The sequence below is a fragment of the Cetorhinus maximus genome, chromosome 20, assembly GCF_964194155.1.
Source record: "Cetorhinus maximus chromosome 20, sCetMax3.hap1.1, whole genome shotgun sequence".
NCBI lineage: Eukaryota > Metazoa > Chordata > Chondrichthyes > Lamniformes > Cetorhinidae > Cetorhinus > Cetorhinus maximus.
Window position 1 is genome coordinate 68,122,479 of NC_135898.1, and position 23,712 is coordinate 68,146,190.

Sequence of the window (23,712 nt, forward strand, 5' to 3'; positions counted from 1 at the left end):
GTAAGTGCAATGAGCAGTGTGGTACTGAGTTGCAGGTCACAACGGTTTCAAGTTTGATGCCAGCCTGCTCCGAGTTAACTGCGTCACAACTAGGGATGTAAGGAGAAACGACAATCGAAGCATCTCTGTGCTAGTGAGGAGAAAATGAGCCAGAATTCTTGTTCTTGAGTGCTAGCCTGGTATCCTTGTGCCATTGTGTATGTGTGGGTATCAGATGGGGCTAGATCTCTTTCAGTCATTTAAAACCGCCAGCCCTCATTTTTAGCTCAGGTATGAAGAGCGGCGAACTAGATATCTGTGGTGATCATGAGACCTTATCCCACCATCAGGAAGAGGGGGGAGGTAAAAATGGAGAGGAATTGGTTGGGGGAGGTGGGGTGGTGAATTGGGGAAAGGAAGAAATTCATGTTTAGAGATATTAAGAAAAGCATAGATGTTTTATGAAAGATTAATAATTTATTTCCATAGTGAAAGAGTAAGTGATTCTAAATGTGCAGAAAATGGCTTATTTACTTAAAAAGGAACATGATGCTGGGATGAGCAATTTTTGTTAAGTTTATCCTCCCAGAAAGCTTGTAAGAAATTGTTTAAAGGTTTGTATCTCAAGAGGAACTATTCCTATATGTGGCCATCAAAAGCAGCCTGCTTGAGACTGACAATCTCAGGTCTCTTTGCCAGAAAAAGATTGCTTGCACGAGGTATCCAGTGGGTTTGTCTTTGGCATCGCAGTGAGAGTCTTGATTGGCATCCACCCTGGTGCTGGTTGCTGATTCTGGCAGTATGCCATTGAAAAGTTTAATACCAGCAGGGCTTGGAGTCCTGAGCTCTGGCTGGTACTAAACCTTTTAGTGCCACGGTAGTGCTGCTGAGAGCAACATCAAAAATCAGGAAGGATGGTGATCACTGCTCACTGTAACGACAACCAACAAAAGGCATCGCTCAAGCAGGTTGGAAATGCCCGTCCTCCAGCAGGCTGCTTTTAGATGGACACGAACACAAATGTGCTCTCACAGGAAGAAGGCATCAATTGAGCCCTTTTTTACATTCTTTGAACAGACAGGTCACATTAAAGGATCCCAAATATTGCCTTTAAGTAACATTTTCCTTCAATTATTCCATTAGAAAATAACACTGGAAGTCCAAATAGTTAGCATAAGGGGTGCTTCAAGAAGTTTCTGAGCAATTAACTAGACTGTCAAAATGGCATATTCAGTTTATGTAAATTCTGCTGCATGCAACCACAACTTTTTTATATCATCGGCAGGCATGACATAGCAGAATGCAAGATTCCATCCAAACTGTTCACCAAATGCCGTACAGAGCATTTGCCAATTGCCAGCCATACACTGCTCTGTTTTCCCACCATTGTAGAGACTTAAATAAAAGGCCTGGTGTGCAATGCATACAGGTCACTAACAACTTTAATGACATTTAAACATCTGAAACAAATTCAAATCAGCAACGGTGGACTGCATAAGAACAAAATAATTGGAAGTAAAGGGTATATGTGTGATATCTGTATGCATGTTCTACATACATACAAATGTTAAACAGCTGTAACTGAGTGCCACAATATAATACAATGGGGCTAATTGTAATCCATGTGGTAAAATTGACAGATGAGTTCTTTTTTAAGTTTACTGCTTACTGCCCACCCAATTTAAAAATATTTAAATCAATGTCCTATGCCAGTACTCTTTGCCCACTGCTACTAGATGTAGAGTGAGCTTACACCAGTTCTTAAAAGGCTCCTGGAGGGCACTGTGGAAACATTGCCAGTAGGTTTACCCAAATGTTTTTTTTGTGGGCTACTAGCAGCAAAAAATCTTCCAATCTGCTGCTGATCCTTCCACACCACCAGCCCAGGATTATCTCACCACCCCCACCCCACTCCTTGCCACCACCAGCCAAATTTAAGCACCCACTTCTGGCTCAGCTCAGAAATGGAGTTAGCAGGTTCCCTGTGACCTATACCCACCGCAGCCCCCACCCCTCCTCCCAGCATCAGCACCAATTGTGTGCTGCCTGTCAGCATCCGTTAAGTACTACAGTTTGCCACTAGGTTGGACTATGGAAATGGTTTCTGGCCTCCCCATAGTGCCATCCAACAGGTGTAGTGAAAATCTAGCCCACCCAATTTGCACTACAGTTGGAAACTACCTCTCAGTATCTGGGCACGGATCAGATAAACCCTTTTGAGTTTGCTTTCCAAGTTATTTCAAATTGTCTGTTCTCTCAATTTAGCTGCTGCTTCATGGTAGCTGTGAATGCGGGCATGGTGATGAAAAATGTTTCAGCCAATCTACATGCAAAGGTTATTTGTATATATTGGTTTCCTATGGTAGCTGATGTCATACCAGCTGATATTTATCACTTGGTACAAATACTTAGCAACCAGCCTCCTTTGTCTGTTTCATTTCACCCTGTATTAGCATTGCTAGTAAACTCCTCTGTAGAGCCAAAGGATTCTGGAACAAATTGCCTCATTTGGTGCAGTCAATTAACATTAATATATTGGAAATTTATGAGTAACTTTCCACTCCGAAACACTGTAATAACCTGGGTATAAAACTACAACAGTGAAAACCTGTTTACAAACCATGTCAAATTTGGCCTCCTTGCTTGTTTACCCATTCATGCATGTCAGCGTTCTCTTTCCAACACCCTTTTCCCCAATCTCACCTGCCCTGGTGCAAGAGTTCTGCATAATTACTGGCTGGTTCCTCCACATGTCCTGGAGGGATTCTTCCTAAGGTAAAAAAGTACAAGTAACAGGCCCGTTTTCTACATGAGTTATCCGTACACTCCTGTGGTGCCTAACCCTGCTTGTGACTCAGTCAGCATCTTCCACTGAGCCTCGGGGCTAAACTAGGGGAGAGATGGGGGAAAATACTCCATCCAATTTACACACAAACATAACTGCCTGTTCACAACTAGTAGATAATTACTATTAAGCAAAATCCAAACGCTGTTTGAATGTGGATTCTGAACAGACGGATGCCCCGGTGTTCTCGTATAAGTTGAAAAAAGAGCCTTTATTCCAAGACCTAAAACAATCACCGCAATCTCCCTTCCGTTTTTACTGCGAAAACCCAATATTTCAACTTTTGTTTCACAGTTAATGCTGTTTTGAGATATTTAAGCACAGAAAGGCTTTGCGTTGTCGCCTTGCCGTCCAACCGTGGTCACTCTCCAAGGATTATACCTGAGCCAAGTTCTGCAAAGAAAACCATTTCACGGTATAATCGCAGATCACATGACGCGGAGGGGAGCAGAGACCAGGAGCTTTGTCGAGGACGGCAGAGTGGGTGAAAACGAACCAGATATGAAAATGTCTGAAGCAATAAATTAACACTCAGCATGTGGGTGATAGCTTAATCCTGTCTAGTCCAAACAGTACCTGACACCCATTATTGTAATAGGAGGTACAGAACCACACTGAATTGATAGGGAGAGCGAAAATGATCATTCCCCGATGACTTCCAAAACGGTATAGGTAGAGAGTGTTACTCCTTTGATTGATCCAATTCTTGCTATTTATAAAATTACAAGTTGACAGACGAAGATGCATATTTACTTAAACAGTCTTCGGCTTTCAGTCACAGTTATTTTCGTATGCTCCGTTTTTAAAAAAGGGTTGCATTCATTTGTGTTTCTCTCTCTCTCTCTCTCTCTGCCGTGTAACTAGCCAGCTGCAATATGAAAGTTCATGTTGGGAAAGTACAGGTAATAGAAACGAGGGCATTCAGAGAGAAGACGGCAGAACGTGCTGCTTTTTCAGACGGCTAAATATTGCAGCAAGCTGCGTACAGTGGTATCGTTCCAAATTTTTCTCTGCACTTTGTTTACTATATATGCCAATAGTGTAATATTAAACAAAAACAGTGTGTCCTGTGCCAGAATGATTGATTACAACACTGTGGCAAGGTCACCTCCTAGGAACCAGCTCAGTGCAGTAAGGGCTGTCTGACTCATACAGTTAACACTATATCCGCATTGTATGAATGTCACCAGGAATCCAGTGATTTATTGCTTGGAAAGCTCTGTTCAATTTTTTCTGCCTGACCAAATTGCACATTTTCTAGAAAAAGAAGCAAAAATATTTCAGCACATAGATTACCCTGAGCCCTCATTTTTCCCCCAGGTTCATATCTTTTCAAAGATACTGATCATCAAAATTCTCATTTTTATTTGATTTGATTTTTGCTGCTTCCTTTTTTTTGTGTGTGGAAATGGTTTTAAGACGGGTGAGGGGAGGTTTAATTAGAATTTGGTGACATCTGTGGGCTCGCCTTTGGACAACAATGGTTGCATATGGTTCTCCCTTAATTTCAACAAGGTCCTTATTGGCACAAAAAAAATGGTATCAGCCTCAGGGAACAAAACAAAAATCTGACCCATCTGAAAGGAAATTTCATCCCCACAACAGGCTCTTATAACGAAGAACATCTGCAGCTGAAATCCATGTCAAATATGCTAGTTCCCACAGACAACACAAATATACCAGATACTGTGTTTACTTTTGCTGACTTCAATGGTAAACACAATATTTAAGCCATATTTCTCCATGTCTGACTAGCATAATTTGATGGTAAAAAATCATCTTACACAAATCGTGTATTCCCATTATGAAGAAATTAGATTCGATCAAGACAATCCCTCTGAAGCCAGAACACTTGAAAGTAGCTATAATGAGCACTAACTCTAGTTCTATTTGGTTTGTTAGTCAATGTCAGATAAAACAGTACTTTTACAATGAAATCTTCCAGCTTTTTTTTACATTATTAATTGAATATTTATTTATTTTCCTCTTGCTTAAAAATGCTTGCAGTTCCATGGAGTTGCATCATGTAAGAGTTGCATTGTACCAATCATTTAGGTTACAAATTTCAATGGATTGACATTTATCTAAGGTTTACACCTAAAGCTGATCCCTATACAGCATTAATGTAATGACCAGGAATTGGGAGGAAACTGGAACGATGGTTAGTTTACCAATATCATTACCTGTGATCATATGCCCCTCATAATCAATAATGACTGAATGCCCATTTTCAGCCATGTTTAAGAGAACCACAATACAGTTCGCCCAAAAATGATTATTTTGCACATTTCTTTCTAGTTTGACAGATATATTACCATATTTTATAGGACTATGGCTGTAATTTTTGGAAAAGAATTTACATTTTCCTGGTCTTTAATTAGTTTTGTGTCTGCAGCTCAGTACAAAATAAAAAATACAAGCTCCAGTCTTACAATAATATTGTTTTACTTTTTTTCACAATGAAAGTAACTTACAAGAGGATATGCTATGCTTTCCAGTGGAATATCATGTCAATCCCATGAGTAACAATAAATTCAAACTTACACAATTACTCGAAATGGGAATAGAAAAAATGTAGAACAGAAACTAGTTGCTACACTATTTATTTGTTTTGATTTGAATCAAAATAATGCTATATTTACATTTCAATCCACTTCAAAATGTACATTATGCTTAAATACATATTTCTTGTGACACAATTAGATCACGTTGTTAAGCATTGGTGGTGTTTACAGGCCTAACACATTTACTGAGATGAATTTTCAATTATGAGTTTTCCCTTTTAGACTTATTGCCTGACATATTCATAAACTGAAAAGTGGTTGTTGATTAAATATCCTCCCTGTACATGAAATAGAATCATTTTACAGATTCTTTTACAAATGAGTTATGAGATCTTCCTCACTACCAAACAAACTAATGTCCTAATTAACTAGTGTCCATATAACATTCTTTCTAGTCTGTTGAAAGACTATTTTATTTTTAGAAGTTAGACAACAATAGTACTATTAAGAACTACTGCCTAGTCGATTGGTGGTACAGTTGGGAAACATATTATTTTACATCTTGCAGTGACATAAAATAGATATATTTAAGTCCATTGAAACAAAGACTAACACAATGGGTGGTTGGCTAGACTGTGTGACTGTTACTCTCGGTATTTTAAAGCAATCAGTCCTATCAGATTCAGTAGGCTTCTCAGTCTTTCTCTTAGTCTGACTTTAAATGCTTATCAGAACATTTCCTAAAATTATTCTAGATGGCTGTAACATTGATTTAATGTTCTACTTTTGCTTTAAAATAATGCACTGTATATTCTGGTGACTAAAAGGGCCATGTTGAAAGTCACAAGGCAAACTTTGCTTTAAAAATCTTCACTGCATCTCATTATAGTTCTCTAACTTCCTGGGACATCTTTGTAACTGAAGTTCATTTCTGGTTATGAATATCATACTTTTTTGTTTATAAAACTTGCTATATTTTCTAGATATGTGTGTGTATGTGTGTGTGTGCAAGTGTCTTTTTTGTTGACTTTTAATTTGATATTGCTTATGAACTTGGAACTCAGAGAAAAAGTAATAAAGAGGTGGAAAATATGACACATTTTTATAACAAACAAAATTATGATATTAATGACCAGAATGAATTTCAGTTATATAAGTGTTCCAGGAAATTAGAACGATAATGAGATGCAGTGAAGGTTGTTAAAGCAAAGCTTGCCTGGTGACTTTCCAACATGGCTCTGTTGGTTGCCAGAATATACAGTAAACTCAGCTAGACCTGCAACACAGCCAACATGAAGAATGCAAACCTTTCAAAATGTCTACTTTCAATAACAAGTAACAAAGTCATACTTCACAAAAGTGGAAAGTTCTTATCACTATATAAAGGGCATAAAAATAGAAAATTAAATCTATGTGACAATTGGAAACCACCTAGAATTACTTTAAGATATTTTGTGATTACCATTGAAAGCTCAGCTAACACGGATTGGATTAACTAACAACCTATTTTGATTAATTTGATTTTCCTACATTTGGCTGCTCTTTCATTAAGTAACCATAGGAGTAATCAGGTAAAAATAAGTGAACATTAGCATGTGCACATGATATTACACTCAAAGTTTTAATACCGTAATTTTTCAACATTATAGAAGAAGGAATTTTCATGTAACATGCTGCAGTAGAAGATTCACTTACAAAAATATCTGTACACAATGTTACGGGTGTCTGTAAACAAATACTGTTGGTAATTCCTTCAGCTGAAAGACATTTGGTAAATAATCTATTACTCCTTACCCAGACTTTAAATGAGAAAACATTTCTTAAAATAGTTCTGAGTGGCTTTCAAATGTCATAGATTTAATATTTAAATTTTTAATAAATGTTGAAACAAAAACATCTCCAAGCCAGTTTTGACAGGCAATATGGATTCTGTGTGAGCTCCTGAAAAATGGACTATGAAGTGCATATTTTATCTTTTAAGCACTGAATTTCAGTCCCATTATTTCCAAGTTTAGTATCTTCACTTTGAGAAACCAATATTCTACACCACCTAAGGACAGAATGAACATTACAAAGTAGAGAATAAGCACATACATTGTATTTTATGGTAAACATTCTATGAACAATAAATTATCTAGATTCAGGGGGTTGGAAGGTAGCTTCTAACATTTTGATGTGTGAAATCTCATGTAGTATAAGCACAATATTCTTTTATCACATGTTTAGACATCCACCTTTTAATATGGAGAAAGATAAACCATCTTCAACGGAAGGGTATCAGTGACAGCACAGCTTCTGTGGCAGCTTTGACTCTTGCTTTTTCTTGTATTGTTTATACCTCCTTTTACCAGTCATCATGGCACCTACCTTACCTATTATGCATAATGCTTGGCTTCCAATAAGTGTTTTACAAATAACACAGTCTGCATAAGGCAGTATCATGCAACCTGTTCAGAGGATCTCTGTCCAAGTCCCGACTTTGATTTCAGTCAAAATCACAAAGTCCATGGATGAAGTTTAACATTTTCATGGTCAAATCTCTTGTGAGGACAGCTTTATCTCGAAGCAGAAAACATCAGGATAGTGATCTACTCCACCTGATAAATCACACCTCCTGCCAACCTACACATACAGCATTGATAGAGGCGATGGAGCTAGGTTTCACACTGCCCCACCCTCCTCACCAACAGAGGACAGTGGAAATGAGAGGCTTAGAAAGTGAATAAAAGGATGAAGAGAATATTCATATAAGTAAGCCTTTGAGACCAGGAACTTATTTTATATAATTCTCAGATATTGTGGAATTAGTATTTCCCAGAATTAGGCTTCCTTCACATCCAAAGTAATAAGTAATATGATGATGAACATTATATAACCTGTGCATTATATTAAGACTAGTTTTTAAAACCATAGCTTTGTATGATTGAAAAATCACCTAATCAGGTTAAATTAAAACCTCAGAAAAAAATTAATGAACGAAAATAAACACAACAGAACAAAACTTGGATATATTTCAGATTTGAAGGTGAACACTTCTACTTTATACAGCTAATGAATAGATGAATAACAAAATCCTGACTCTGAACCCAGGGTATGCAGAGTTTAAGAAATGGTAAATAGCCAACCTATACTTCCCTAATGAATTACCAGCCTGTTACTTTTATCATCTGAATATGCCCTACCTGTAAAGCAATTTACAGATATGAAATGTAACCACAAATGATAATGTCATCATTCTGACATTAATTTGGACTTAATTATATACAGGATGTCCTTTGTACCAGTGTAAATCAAAGATGACAATAATTAAACCAGTATCATTTACGCAAAAAAAACTTATTATCATGCAGTTTTCAACAATGATATGTTACATTACACATAGACTGGCCTATTTGACAATGATGAGTAGAGTTTCTTACTGCCAGCTTAACATAATCAATGTATTTCAGATTCTCTCATTTTACTGTTAACTTTAGTAATGACAACTATATGGGCTTATGTGTTAAATGCAATAGAGCTCTTAACTTCAAATTTGTTGAAAGTGTACACACGTGTCTGATTAACTTGAAAGATGATAGAATTTTGTTTTATTTTCAAAGAGCCGGGAATAGGAGGATTTTGCATTCTCCCAAAAAGATATCATAAATAATTAGCAATACCACGATTCTTCCCTTAATCTTTCACTATCTGCTTAAGACATTTGGATAACAGTGACAAATATTATCAACTGTGTATAAAACAAGTCTCTGCCATATCCATTAGTAGTGGTAAAGGTGAGCCCAAATAAATTAATATGGCCTTCTTAACACAAATTACTGTCAGCTTGAAAATTGCAGCAGATTTAACATGAATGCTTCAAATGAATGCAATTCAAAATTTAATCTCAACAACTCAATTAAACAAATTGAATTTTTAAAGAACAAATGGGAATTCATACAAATTAAAACTGCAGACTAGTTTTAACTTTAGACATTTATGAGTGATAGCCAGAAGGGAAAAAAAACATAGCTTCCAGTTTCTCTTATTCGTTGTCTCAGCAGTTAGAGGGGGTTGGCAGGCAGCATCACAAAAGGATAAAAATGTCTGCAATCGAAACACAGCTTTTGCCTCACAATAAATCATCTGTCACATCATCACAGCCCTGTAGATAATGAGCAATAAAGTTTCTACACTCAGGGAATGAAGACCTAGACACAAAAACACAAGTAAGCCTGCCATAAGTCGATTGTTTTCTCTGTTATCTGTATTGGGTTTGCTATACTTATCAAATGAACACAGAATGCATTGCTTACATCAATATTTTTATTGCTTGTAAAATATAGAGTGTAGTACAAGTCAGTTAATGGACATCCTGCTAATGAGAATGTTCACTTAAAGAGGACATTTACTCCGACATAGATTAATTCCCTACATCGGGTAATAGAAATCTACTTGTTTATAGGAACAATTTAGATTGGATGTGCTGCTTTATAGGTGCAATGACTAGGTGGAAAAAGCAATAGTCAAAGAATTTCATTTGGATGTAATTTAGTTACTAAAAGACTGAGGCTTTTTGTGACAAGCACTGATCTGTTTTATGCAAATAAATTCTGGTTGAGTGACTGGGTGGTGTAGTAGGTTAGCTCACTACCCATTCCCCCTGGGACCAGAGTTAGAATTCAACCTAGACTGAGAAGATGGAAGTGTTCTTTCTGTGTCAGCTGTAAGGGTCCTTCAGCCCAATTCTTAGTAGATGTGATGATTTTGACTGTATACAGGTTGAATAAGTCATAGGAAGGGCTGATATGGGGAAGCGAATTTTCATGCTGGTATAAAGGTGAGCATTTTTGTGAGGTTTGCATTAAAGGCTTTTGCTAGGATAGATTATGAAGGTTTTACTTTGTAACTAATCTGAAGTATCTCTCACCCAGCAGTGTGCCACATTGGCACTCCTAACTAAAATAACAGTGTTCCATTCTCCAGCACTGACATCTTGCACCTTGATAAACATAAAAGAAAAATGCAAATCTTCAAAAAAAAAAGTATTGGGTAGATAGTGGATGAGACAAGATCCAACACCTTAGATTTCAATGGGTCAGTTTTACCTAACATCACAACCTCTTTGCTGATAGAGATTGACAGTTATCTTAGAAGTTGGAGAATTTCGTGGCATTGGTCCTGCTCTCAAATCAGGAAAAGCAATAATGAAACAATGTTTTCAGGTTGCAACATGTTTGCAAATGTATCACGAAAACAGCAGTTATGGATACCTTCAGGTGGCGCAATCAATTTTTTTCATTATTCATTCGTGGGATGTGGGCATCACTGGCTAGGCCAGCATTTATTGCCCATCCCTAAATGCCCTTATTCAGACGGCATTTTTAAATTTATTTTTAAAGAGTCAACCACATTGCTGTGGGTCTGGAGTCACATGTAGGCCGGACCAGGTAGGAAGATTTCCTTCCCTAAAAGACACCAGTGAACCAGATGGGTTTTTATGACAATCAGCAATGGTTTTGTGTTCATCATTAGACTTTGAATTCCAGATTTTTATTGGATTCAAATTCACCATCTGCCATGGATGGGATTTGAACCTGGGTCCCCAGAGAATTACCCTGGGTCTCTGGAATACTAGTCCAGTGATGATGCCACTATGCACCACCTCCCCTCAAATTAATTGTAGCAAAGGCATAATTTTCAACTGGTACAGATGTTAGCCTGAGGTTGACCTCATCACTAGTGTATTTTTGTTATATACTTTGGTAAACCCAACAAGACAATGTGGCAATATGGCATTGCATTCAAACATAAATTCCAAGGACAAATGTGATGAACTATAGGACAGAGAAAATCAGATTATCACTGATTTATGTTAAGGAAGATAAGAAGTGTCTGACTGATACAGTCACACATAAACATTCATCATACCAACTTTGCATCTTCATGAAACACCATACAAACCTATTGCAGAAATGGTCTTTCTCCTTTTTTACACATGCACTCATTTTCATTAACTTTTCTGTTTGTGAAATACACCTGTAATAGAGGGGATAGAGGTAAAATGATAATCCAAAACAATCCAAATGTGTGCTAAGTGTGTGTAGCACATGATATTCTCAGCATATCCTGTGTATTTATTCTATGCCCACTTTGCTCTATATCTGCTTAATGATGGAAAGCTGCTTATTCACCTGGTGACTTCCTGGAGAGGTCAGTAGTCCATCAATGGAAGGTGGAGTGCTAGAGCAGAGGTAGGTTTAGCAGTCATTTTGAATCACCATCTTAAAGTGGAGCACCAAAAATACACGCAGTCAGGGACTTTAACATGAAAACAGGCTTCAGCCAGATGTCCTGCCCTATCATCACCTTCTTAGGTACAGGGTTGAACATCTGCTCATGGCTGCTAGCCATCTTGTCTGAGAATTGATTTGTTCTGTGAGATCAAAGAAGCCTTCCCTACAGTTATCAGCATTCAATTCATAACGCAGCCCTCAGAGTTTTTTTGGCTAGTAGACATTATAGAACAATGTCGCTATTTTCTTAATACCTATGTGGCCAAGACTTCCATTGCAGGTGATGTTTTGATTGCCAATAGCTCAATGGTAGACTGAAATGCAACCAATCACCGGGCCAGCATGTTATGTATGTCAGGGTTTGAGGTATTGATCTCTGAAATGAATTTTTCCTAGTTTCTCACCCTTGATAATTGTTGTTCACAAAATATACCAAAAGGTGAATAATATTGGATGTAAAACAAGCATAGATGATAGCATGTTCACTATTTTGGGTAATCTTTTGAGTCAGATTTGCTAGACACTTGTTAGGTTGACTGGTGAATAGACCAATTTCAGTCTCAGCAAACTCAAGGCTAAAGATTCTGAGCCTACTTATTCTGTAGCATTTTAAGTTCCTGTGGGCCTTCCTGTGGGCCTCCAGTGAGAGTGCTCATGACTTGCTGGTTTGTGGTTTTATATCACAAAACTGTTTTCTCACCCCTTGACATGGTTGTCAGTTGGTGCCAATGGCACTCAATTAATCTTTTTTTTCCTTTGCCAAAAATTGCTGGTTTCTTGGACATTACCTCCAGGATGATGATGAGTATTGTAATCCAGTTTTTTTCATTTCACAGGCCAATTGTGTAGGTTTCTAATCAACACATCCAGATAACTGGACAAGCAGAAGACTCTGAGATGAAGAAATTCGGTTATTGCTTTTTATGCAGAACTATGTTTTTCACAGCTGAACTCTGAATTAGTGGTTTAAGTTTCTGAAAGGCAAGCATGCACTTTATGCATGTTAGAAACTATGTGACATCATTAGGGTCCTGGACATATTATGTTCAGATGATAAAGCCCTTCAGTTGATTTGATCTAAACTGTCAAACCTAGTCTCTCCCTATTATAGTACCTAAGTGTTTTGTAACTTAGTCTAGTGTGCTGACCAAACCACTGGCAATCCATTTCAGATATTGAAGGTCAGAAACTTGCCCCCACTGTTACCAAGTTGAAGCAGCATTACATTTAAATTTACTTAACTGCTTTGATGAAGGGACTTATTTTTGTTTTGGAGGTGTTGTCATTTAAGGAATGCTACCGCACTTAGTGCAAATCTGGGCCGATTCTGCTCAAATATATTAAAACAGTGCAACAACTGTTAGCTTGGAACATGTAAAACTATAATGATTGCCTCAGTGTATTCACACTCCACAGGTTTAGCATTGGTGTGAAGTTTGGACTGTAATTGGGTGTGAAGGCCTGCAACTCTAGGGAGTCTCACTCTACTGCGTCCCCATATCAGGTTGTGCTCCAATACATGTTCAGGTTCTATTTACACTATAACTGCAGTGTCAGTATGTAGTGAAACCACTTTGTGCCAATGCTAATGTAATTGTGCAAATGTCTATAAATGCAGTAGAAGATGACAGCATTTAACCTAATGATTCCACAATGAAAAGTTCATGATTATGGGGCGTTTCAGAATGCATTCTCCAATGGAAGCTGGACACCTTTCTATGAGGAAAGAGGAAACAAATAGACACATTACGAAAAGGTTAGATGGGGGTCATCTTTCTGCCAGCCATTTTCCTTATTTCTTCAGTCACTAATGGCAGCAGAAAACATCTCTTTCAAATACATTAACTGGATTTTTGGCATTACTATTTACATAAACAATGAACAGCATGAAACAAAAAAAGGTTATTCAGGCTATCTCTCCTTGCACTAAACACAGAAACCCTGAAATTGAGATGTTGCTCACTTTCATTTTGCACCACTATGTACATGTGCCAGTGGTGGAGAGCACTGACTGCATTGAAACCTCAGACGCTAGCTCTCCCACTGACCATAATAGGCTAAGCATGGTGATCAACAATATTGTAGGAAAGGGCAGCAAATTAAACAGCTGTCAAAATGGTTTCTTATACACAAAAATAATTCAATGTGGGGAAACTAAATGTAAGTAGGTAACCCTGCTCCCATCAAAACAATCCAAAATTTTAATGTACTTCTGGAACAAAAAGACAGGTTGCAGAATTTAACCAGGGCATTGGCTTAACTTGTTTATGGGCATGGGAGCATTGGGGGAAAGCTTTCCCAAACCATGTGAGATTTTGGTTGAGTACTCATTGGCTCAGAATTTCCTGGGGATTTTTGCCATTGGAATGACATATCTACAGCATCGGCTCACTTTGCACTCAGAATTGATGGCAAAACTGCATTACGCCATCATTTATGCCAGGTTAGAATTTCCTGGCACCTTTGCACTACCCTCACCAAAACCAAGCAAACCAAATTATCAGAGCTTTGTCCCCAGTCAAGACAATGGCAATTGCAAATTCCCTTGAGTATATGCCATTTAAACTGAAAATAATGTAGCAGATAAATGCCTTTAAACTCACAAGTTCAAAATAATGTGATTAAAATGGAATAAAACTTCTGTTTTCCTCAATACTGTTAAGTTTTAGCTGAAACTCGTGAAATAAGTTGTTTTTTGTCATAGCACGGTAGGTTTAGTGTATAGTCTGTCCACATTATAGGACACTAAAGTGCTCCATGTGCTATTGATGAACATGCGAGTGGGGAAGAAATTAATTTAGGCTCACTCTCACTTGCCTTTATGTCGCAGGTTAGGCTCCAAAAGAAACTGGAAAAACTCAGTGGATCTTACCTGCTACAGGCGCCACTCAGTTCCTGACCAATTTCAAAGTGGGGTCCTTAAACGAGCATTCGGCCCTTTATTAGCATATGCAACAAGGGACTTAATGGCTGTTTAAGTAGATCCAATTATCTTGTTGGTTGTATTTCAAGTCACCTATTGACACAAAATATAGTCCTGCAAAAGCTAATCTTTTGGTCCAATGTCATGCCATAGAAATTGGCAAAACAATACCCAGTTCATCCCTCCCACTTTGGTTTAATCTGAGAGCACTAATTACTAATATCATTTTCCAAATAAATGGTAAAATAGGACCTAGGATGTTCCTGAAAACAGCAGGCGGGTGTCCATAATTCAAACAACTTTGTGATCAACTTTTGTACAGTAAAAGGACTTAAAATTCAGAATTCTATGGTCTGAATCTTAACTTCCAGAAAGGGATGGGTTGGGGTCAGGCCAGAGACAAAAAATACGCAAAATTTGGAACAGGAACCAAACTTGCCTCAAATTTACTCACTTCCAGTGTTAAAGGAGGCAGGCAACCAAATCACTTGATGGAAACAGGTTAACTATTTAAATACTAGAATAAGACTGCCTGCCTTCATTTTAATAGTCATTCTATTTTTAGCCACAGATGGTCAGATTTCTTGGGCCTTGATCAGCAGCTTACAAGAGACAAGAGAAGCCAAATCCATGGAGTAAGTACCTTTACAGCGCAATTGAGCCAGGGTGTTTCCTCCAGGCCCAACAATAAGTAAACACTCCCCAACCCAATTCAGGATCAATCTGCTGCCCACATTCCACCCCTCGAGATCCAGATCCATCTCCCCTCACTCCCATTCCTCAATTTCACTCCCCTAATACCTATATACTATCGTAGATTTTGGGCTTGTGAAGCAGTTACCACCCGAAAAATCTTCAGCCGGCTAATTGGGCTGCCTGTGAGCAGGAACCCTACAGAAACAAAAACGCATCACTGCTGCAATACTTTTCAGGACATTTTGGAAAACCCATTCTTCCAAATTTCCAGGCCTCACAGCAGCACCCACATACAGAACTCACTTCCTGGCTAAAATCCAGGCCTATGGCTCAGATTGTTCCAATATTACTCTGATTATTAATCAGTTCATTGATGCAGATGGGCTGAACGATTGGCTGCAGCACTTCTGAAGTCTCTGATTTGTCACAATGCTTGCTGCAACACATTCAGATTGAATTTCCTGGAAAATTTGGTGTAAACTCTCCAACGGCAAGATCAGGGTATGAAACAGTGCCATTTTAGGTGTAAGTTAACATGCCAGGAAGTTCTGGGCCAATAACATAAGTCATCCTTCAGAAGGTGGCTTGCGATAGCCAACTGCAGTCTCCCTTTGTCCTACTTTGGCCTTTAATTGCAATGCATGCTCTTTACCTGCCTCTGTGTACCCAAGATCCTGACCCACATTCACAATTGTAATGCCTGGTGACAGAGAGGCAACCTGCCACTTAATTCTTGTAAAAAAGAACCCTTCAAAATATTCTTGAATAGGACTCGCAATGTTTTGTGACAGATTGCAGAAATCAAGTTGCTCAAAAAATGCATTTGGCATAATTATTTGGAAATAATTTTTGATAAAGGAAATAGGTAGCATTTGTACATTTAAATGCAAAGTGCTGAGTTTACAGGCATCAAAAATAACACAACCATTAAAACATGCACATATTTCAGCTGATCGTTCAAAAATTTAATTAGATAAAATTACAGAGGAAAGTGAGTATGAAACACTCTAATGCATCTGTAAAATCACATAGCATGCAGCGAGTCTGAAAAAAAAATGAGATGCTCATTTTTGCAATAAATTTACAAATTAAATATTTTGAGTAATCTTATTGAAAAGGGAAGGCATTCCTGTTCTTACACGAGTGCGATGGTGCTGACAATATTACAGCAACGTTTTACAGCAAATTTACATATAAAACTAAAGGAAAACTAAAGCTAATGGTTGCTAGGATTGTACTGGCTGACAGTGTTTGATAGCTTAGTGTGTACTATAAGCACACTTTTTGAGAAAATACTTTATTTATAAGCAAATTCATAGTGTGTATATGGTTTTTAAGAATTTCCCTATTATAAGCTGTGACTGAAGGGTGATTGTACAAATGTCCTGCAGCATTCAATCATTCCTTCATTTTAATGTCTTTATTTTATGATTTTATTGATGAAATACTACTTACCCTGTGCTCAGAATTCCTTTTAGGCTGTAGGCTGAGGCTAGCTTGACATGGGTAGTCATATATTATGGCTATATATTTTAACTCACTATAGTCCATCCAGGTTACATCAGACAGTAGCCAAGAAGGTTTTCAAAACTGTGGGTTATAATTTACTTGTATTTATTTATTTAGGCAGTTGGTGTCTCTGTCTTTCTATTCCCTATTCTTATCAATCAATTAATGCCGAAAAATGATGCACAGTCAACATCTCACTGTACCATAAATGTATCAAATCAAACCAATCTTCTGTTTGATAACCAAAGCCATGTTAGGGGAGAGTCATTCACAAATAAGAATGGAGGCAATACCATTTTTATACCAACACAGATTTATGGCACATGAGCTATTGAGACCACTCAGTTCTTTTCTTTGTTTTGTTCGACTAGAGAGAGAACCTATGTGGGCTGTAAAGCCTGTATTCAATAAATCTCTGTTGGGCCAATAAATAATACTATTCCCTGTATTTAGATATTGGGAAAAAACAATTTTCTAATCATATTGGATGGTTTCGCTAGGACCTCTTTTCCTTTACCAGATTCAATGAGGCTGATAAAACATTAGATATATTTAGATTAAAGGACAAACATGCTGTTTTAAGTACAGAGATTTCAACTTAATATATTATACTGATATATTATTAAGGCCAAGAGACCAGAAGTATCAGGAGAATGAGTGCAGGTGGCTACAATAGTGACAAGTTGGTGCATTACTATTGATTACACTTCGACATGGAGTTAAAGGAGCTGTATTGTCTTGATAAAGAAGATTGCAAAATGAAAAACCTATCTGCTGGATGGGGAATAGTCTACATATGGCTCTCATGGACTCTGCTGTAATTTCCATAACAACTTTCTTTGTGAATAATTTCAAAAATATGAAGAGTACACTTTGAAATTGTTTTGACAATGTGAATGTTGAAATTATGATGGAATACATGGCTGGTGTTCACCAGCATAAGGTTGGATACATTTATTAGACAATACAACCCTTTTGATTTGTCTGTAACATCACAGCAACAGATGTAAACCTCAAAGCATGTATTTTGAAACAGATATTTTAGCTTTGGGATCTGCGCCCAAGTCCAGCATAAAGATGCACAAATGCATATATAAGGAAACACATAGGTCAGCAAAATAAACTTCAACTTATTCTGACCACATCAAACTAACAGGATAAACTGTGAGGAGACTTAGCAGAGTCTGTGCAATCCTGGCAAACCTAGACAACAAAATGGACCCCCCATATGAGCAAGGAGCTCCTCCACTCCATCATCAAGAATTGTTCTCCAGAGTCAATACTGAAGGAAGCATTTTTAAAACGTGTACCATATGTGGCTAAGAACAGCCTAATTTGTCCACTTTGAAATTCTTACGTATTTTGAAAGGCGAGTTAATTCAAAGTAATTTTTCTGCAGGTAAAGCTTTCTTCAGAGTGCTCAATGCATCACCCTTGGTTCTGTGAGTAATTAGAAATTGTCATCTAAGATAAATGTCACAGTTCATGTAAATAACTATTTACCTAAAGGAAATGCAAATCCACAAGAGTCAGCATACTTTAATGAGGCATGACAATAGAAAAGCCAATGGTACAGTGCATCTGCTGAAGCTGACATCGCTTATGGTAAAAATTGGGCAAAACAACCATTATTTGTTTTTAGTTGTCAGAAATAATGTAGCTTGAAAATTTTCAACAAGCAATGTGCGGTCAGACCATTTGTTACATCTAACTGCCTAATTGTTCTCCTGGCAGAAATAAAAAATTAGAGCACTTATGTCATTTGCCTAAATTCCTAATTAATGCAATAGTATCAGTAAAACTGGAGCGAAAAAAAAATGTTGGGTGAAAAATGCCTTGGCGAATGTTCATATAATTTGTCTTTGTTAACTTTCTACCATCTTTTTTTCTCCCTTAAACAGCAGGTGTTCTAATCACTGTAAGTGTTTTATTTTTCAGAAGAAAAAGGTACCATATATCACCAGTTCTAATCCGAAAGAAGCAAGGATTTTGCCATTTGTCTGATAAAACTCCCTCAACCCAGCTTTTAAGTTTAAACACAGAAGGTTACTGAATTTCAAACTATAGGGAAAATTTCTTCATACCAGGGAACAGTTTGCTGAAAAGCAGCCTGCAATATGAAAATGTATTTAATGCAATTAATAATTTAAGATCTGAGAGCATGTGCTCTTGGAGAGTTAAATGCTTGTCAGAGTGATAGATGCATGCTTCACCACCAATACATTTCGTCTGAAGAGCAGAGGGATTTTGCAAACTTGTGCTGACCTTGGGCTTCAGTACATAAGAGGCATATTGCAAGCCAGCCCCATTCCTATTAGAGTAGTGCAGCAGCTCTCAATTTACTGCCCTTATACCAATTAAAATGCTGTAAAAACATTAAAATTAATGCAGTCTTAACTCCTGTAGCAGGCCTACTTTCCCTCTTTCTTAATTAGTGCATAATTATTCAAATTTTGATATCCTGGAAAATTATCACATGGAAATTATTTTAGGAGCTGTAACAATAGCAAAAAATCCTTTCCCCCAAACTCTATTAACATGTGGAAGTAATTAACAGTTAATTACAGTGGAAATACTATTACTGTTAATGTTTAATGACTTTTGCCATTGCCGGGTAAGCAAGAAATTCAGGAGCCTGTAACAGCACCGTCCTACTGCAGAATGCACTACGAGCAAGTTGAAAAGATTAGGCAGTGACTCTAGTTAGATGATTCACACTAGAAGCAATTACAATGCTGTGGCTACATAAGAGTTTAAAAGGTCATTGCTCAGGAAATATCAATGCATGTAAACTAGCCTAACATATTCCATGCAGTGGGAGAGAAAAATGAGAAAAGATAAATTTACTTTGTCTTAATTAACTAGCTATACAGCTATCTGGCGAACAAAAAATGGACAAGTTCAGAGCAAACACTACATTGTAGTTTACCTTATTTTAATATTGAATAAGGTGTTTACTTGTACTGAAATCCCAAGACAATTATCAGAATGCTATGGAAATGCCAAATGGTTTGAGTAGCTGCATGCCTTAAATCAACATAATGTTTGAATAACAAGTAAAAGATTCTTTTAAAAAAAACACTAAAGTAACATTTTTTTATAAATAATAAACATGTAAGGTCTTTATTTGGGTTATGATCTGCCAGGTAAGCTATAGTCAGCAACATCTAAAAGCATGGTGCTGATAAAGTTTTGATTGTACAGAAGTAAGAAATAAGACTTATTTCATATGTAAATAAAATATATAATTTAACAATTCACCCAACACTACTTTTTTAAATTGACTTTTGATTTCCCAACGCTGCAGATTAGATGAGCAAAATACAATTATGTTTTACAAATGATCTCACATCTCTGTACTGAAAAGCAATAACAAAAACTCACATCTAGAGCACAAAATTAGTGTATAGATTAGAAAAAGCTAACGGAAGACGACTGCATGAGCATGATTCATTTCTTGGCAATGTGACTTGGGCTGCTTTATAAAGAATTTGCTTCAGATTAAAATAGCTGATCTGACTCTCCTTCACCGGGCCTGAGTTCAAAATGCCAGTCTTGACTGACACTTGAACTAGATTGGCCTCTATTTGCGAGTCTTGCTGGTTCTTGGCCAGGGCACAGATTGAATTGCTCTGTCATTTACACGATGGAGGGGGAAGTGGGGAAAAAGAATTAGTCTTTTGTCACTTTGTAGGGGAGGCATTTATTGCCCTAGAAGTGAAAAAAGCACAACGCTTATCCAGCAAAAGGAATAGTGTTATCCAGCTCATCCCCATGAATGAAATGGGAAATTGATGAAAAGGGGCTAAAAAAAAAGTCAAACATAGTCACTAAATGCTGTAGAATGCATAATGGTATAAAAGTTTTAACTGGAAAACTAAGAGGCCAAACTACTTATAACTTTTCAAAAGACTGCCATATGTCACTTACAAATGGAAAAGGAATGTGTCTGTTTTACTGGTTCAGTTTTCCAAGAACAGTGTAAGTATGGAATAGCAGTTCAACTGGTTTCTTGCATCATTAGTAAGTGAAGAAAGGTTAAGTTCCATGCCAGCATGCTCAAAGATTCAAATACTCACACATCCTTCAAATGGTGGTGAAATATGAGCTGGCTGGATTTTTTTTTTAAATTTATAAGTTTAGAAAGCACAGCAGCACTTCCTGGCAGTCTTGCTACTGGTGCTAAACTTCCACCCCGATGGAATCTGCAAGATTAATCCTGTATGCTTGGCTTTAGTGCAGCAGGAAAGATTGCCCAGTATATGGTATAGCTGAGACATTGGGCAGAATTTTCCGTGCCCGCTGGCATCAGGAGTGATCAGTGGCATGAGCAGGCAATATGGCGAGATCGGCTTTACGATGGCGGGAAACCAGTTCGCCATCGTCCGCTCGGCCTGCCGATGGTGGGCTGCGTTTCCCGCAATCGGACGCCGGGAACCTCGTCATGATACATCAGCATATCATTATTAAGCCTGCCTGCCGGAATCGCTCCCCACTCCCCCCCACCCACAACCCCGGCTGGATTGTTTGTCCAAATCGGCGGGAAAGCACGCCGATGTGTTTCACAACAGCGCATAAAAGACGTGCACTTGGCGGCCTGCACTTTAAGGGGAACTTGGAGGTGAGCGCACAGTAACGTGCAGCACTCACCAGGGTCACCTGTTGGACTTCAAGCTTCAGGGGCGTTGGGGGGTCGGGGTTAAGGGCAGCCTTGCCGTTGAGGCGACTCATGGCAGGGAGGGTGAGGTTAAGGACAGCCCTGCCTTTGAGCGTCAACTCGCAGACACTTCCTCCTACCTCCCCCTGGACCATGACCCCACCACTGAACATCAAGCCATTGTTTCCAGGACTGTTACTGACCTCATCTCCTCTGGAGATCTTCCTTCCACAGCTTCCAACCTGATCGTCTCCCAACCTCGGACGGCCCGCTTCTACCTCCTACCCAAAATCCACAAACAGGACTGTCCCGGCAGACCGATTGTGTCAGCCTGTTCCTGCCCCACGGAACTAATTTCTTGCTATCTTGACTCCATTCTCTCTCCCCTTGTCCAGTCCCTTCCCACCTACAACCGTGATTCCTCTGACACCCTACATCATATCAACAATTTCCAGTTCCCTGGCCCCAACCGCCTCCTCTTCACCATGGACGTCCAATCCCCCTACACCTCCATCCCCCACCGGGATGGTCTGATGGCTCTCCGCTTCTTCCTCGAACAGAGGCCCGAACAATCCCCATCCACCACTACTCTCCTCCGTCTGGCTGAACTTGTTCTCACACTGAACAATTTCTCCTTAAACTCCTCTCACTTCCTCCAAATAAAAGGTGTGGCTATGGGTACACGCATGGGCCCCAGTTATGCCTGTCTCTTTATGGGGTCTGTGGAACATTCCTTGTTCCAGTCCTACTCCGGCCCCCTCCCACAACTCTTTCTCCGGTACATCGATGATTACTTCGGTGCTGCTTCATGCTCTCATCTGGACCTGGAAAAATTTATTAATTTTGTTTCCAATTTCCAACCCTCCATCATTTTCACATGGTCCATCTCAGACACTTCCCTTCCTTGACCTCTCTGTCTCAATTCTTGTTATAGACTGTCCACTAATATCCATTACAAGCCTACCGACTCCCACAGCTACCTCGACTATAGCTCCTCACACCCCGCTTCCTGTAAGGACTCCATCCCATTCTCTTAGTTCCTTCGCCTCTGTCGCATCTGTTCTGATGATGCCACTTTCAAAAACAGTTCCTCTGACATGTCTTCCTTCTTCCTTAACCGAGGTTTTCCACCCACGGTGGTTGACAGGGCCCTCAACCACGTTCGGCCCATCTCCCGCGCATCCACCCTCACACCTTCCTCTCCCTCCCAGAAACATGATAGGGTCCCCCTTGTCCTCACTTATCACCCTCCACATTCAAAGGATCATCCTCCGCCATTTCCGTCAACTCCAGCATGATGCCACCACCAAACACATCTTCCCTTCACCCCCCCTGGCGGCATTCCATAGGGATCGTTCCCTCCGGGACACCCTGGTCCACTCCTCCATCACCCCCTATATCTCAACCCCCTCCCACGGCACCTTCCCATGCAACCACAGAAGGTGTAACACCTGCCCCTTCACTTCCCCTCTCCTCACCGTCCAAGGGCCCAAACACTCTTTTCAAGTGAAGCAGCATTTCACTTGCACTTCCCTCAATTTAGTCCACTGCATTCGTTGCTCCCAATGCGGTTTCCTCTACATTGGAGAGACCAAACGCAGACTGGGTGACTGCTTTGCAGAACACCTTTGGTCTGTCTGCAAGCATTACCCAGACCTCCCTGTCGCTTGCCATTTCAACACTCCACCCTGTTCTCATGCCCACATGTCCGTCCTTGGCTTGCTGCTTTGTTCCAGTGAAGCTCAACGCAAACTGGAGGAACAGCACCTCATCTTCCGACTAGGCACTTTACAGCCTTCCGGGCTGAATATTGAGTTCAACAATTTTAGATCATGAACTCTCTCCTCCATCCCCACCCCCTTTCCTATTTCCCCCCCCTTTTTTTCCCAATAATTTATATAGATTTTTCTTTTCCCACCTATTTCCATTATTTTTAAATGTATTTCCATCCATTGTTTTATCTGTACGTTTTAGCCTTTTTCGATTCCTTCCCCCCACCCCCACTAGGGCTATCTGTACCTTGCTTGTCCTGCTTTCTACCCTTAATTAGCACATTCCTTAGAAAATATCATCACCTTCAACACCTCTTTATCCTTTTGTCTGTGTCATCTTTTGGTTATCTCTACCTATTACTGGCCCTTTATCCAGCTCTACTTGTCCCACCCCGCCTTAAACCAGCTTATATTTCACTTCTTTTCTATTTTTACTTAGTTCTGTTGAAGGGTCATTCGGACTCGAAACGTTAACTGTGTTCCTCTCCGCAGATGCTGCCAGATCTGCTGAGTTTTTCCAGATATTTTTGTTTTTGTTCTGCCTTTGAGTTGACT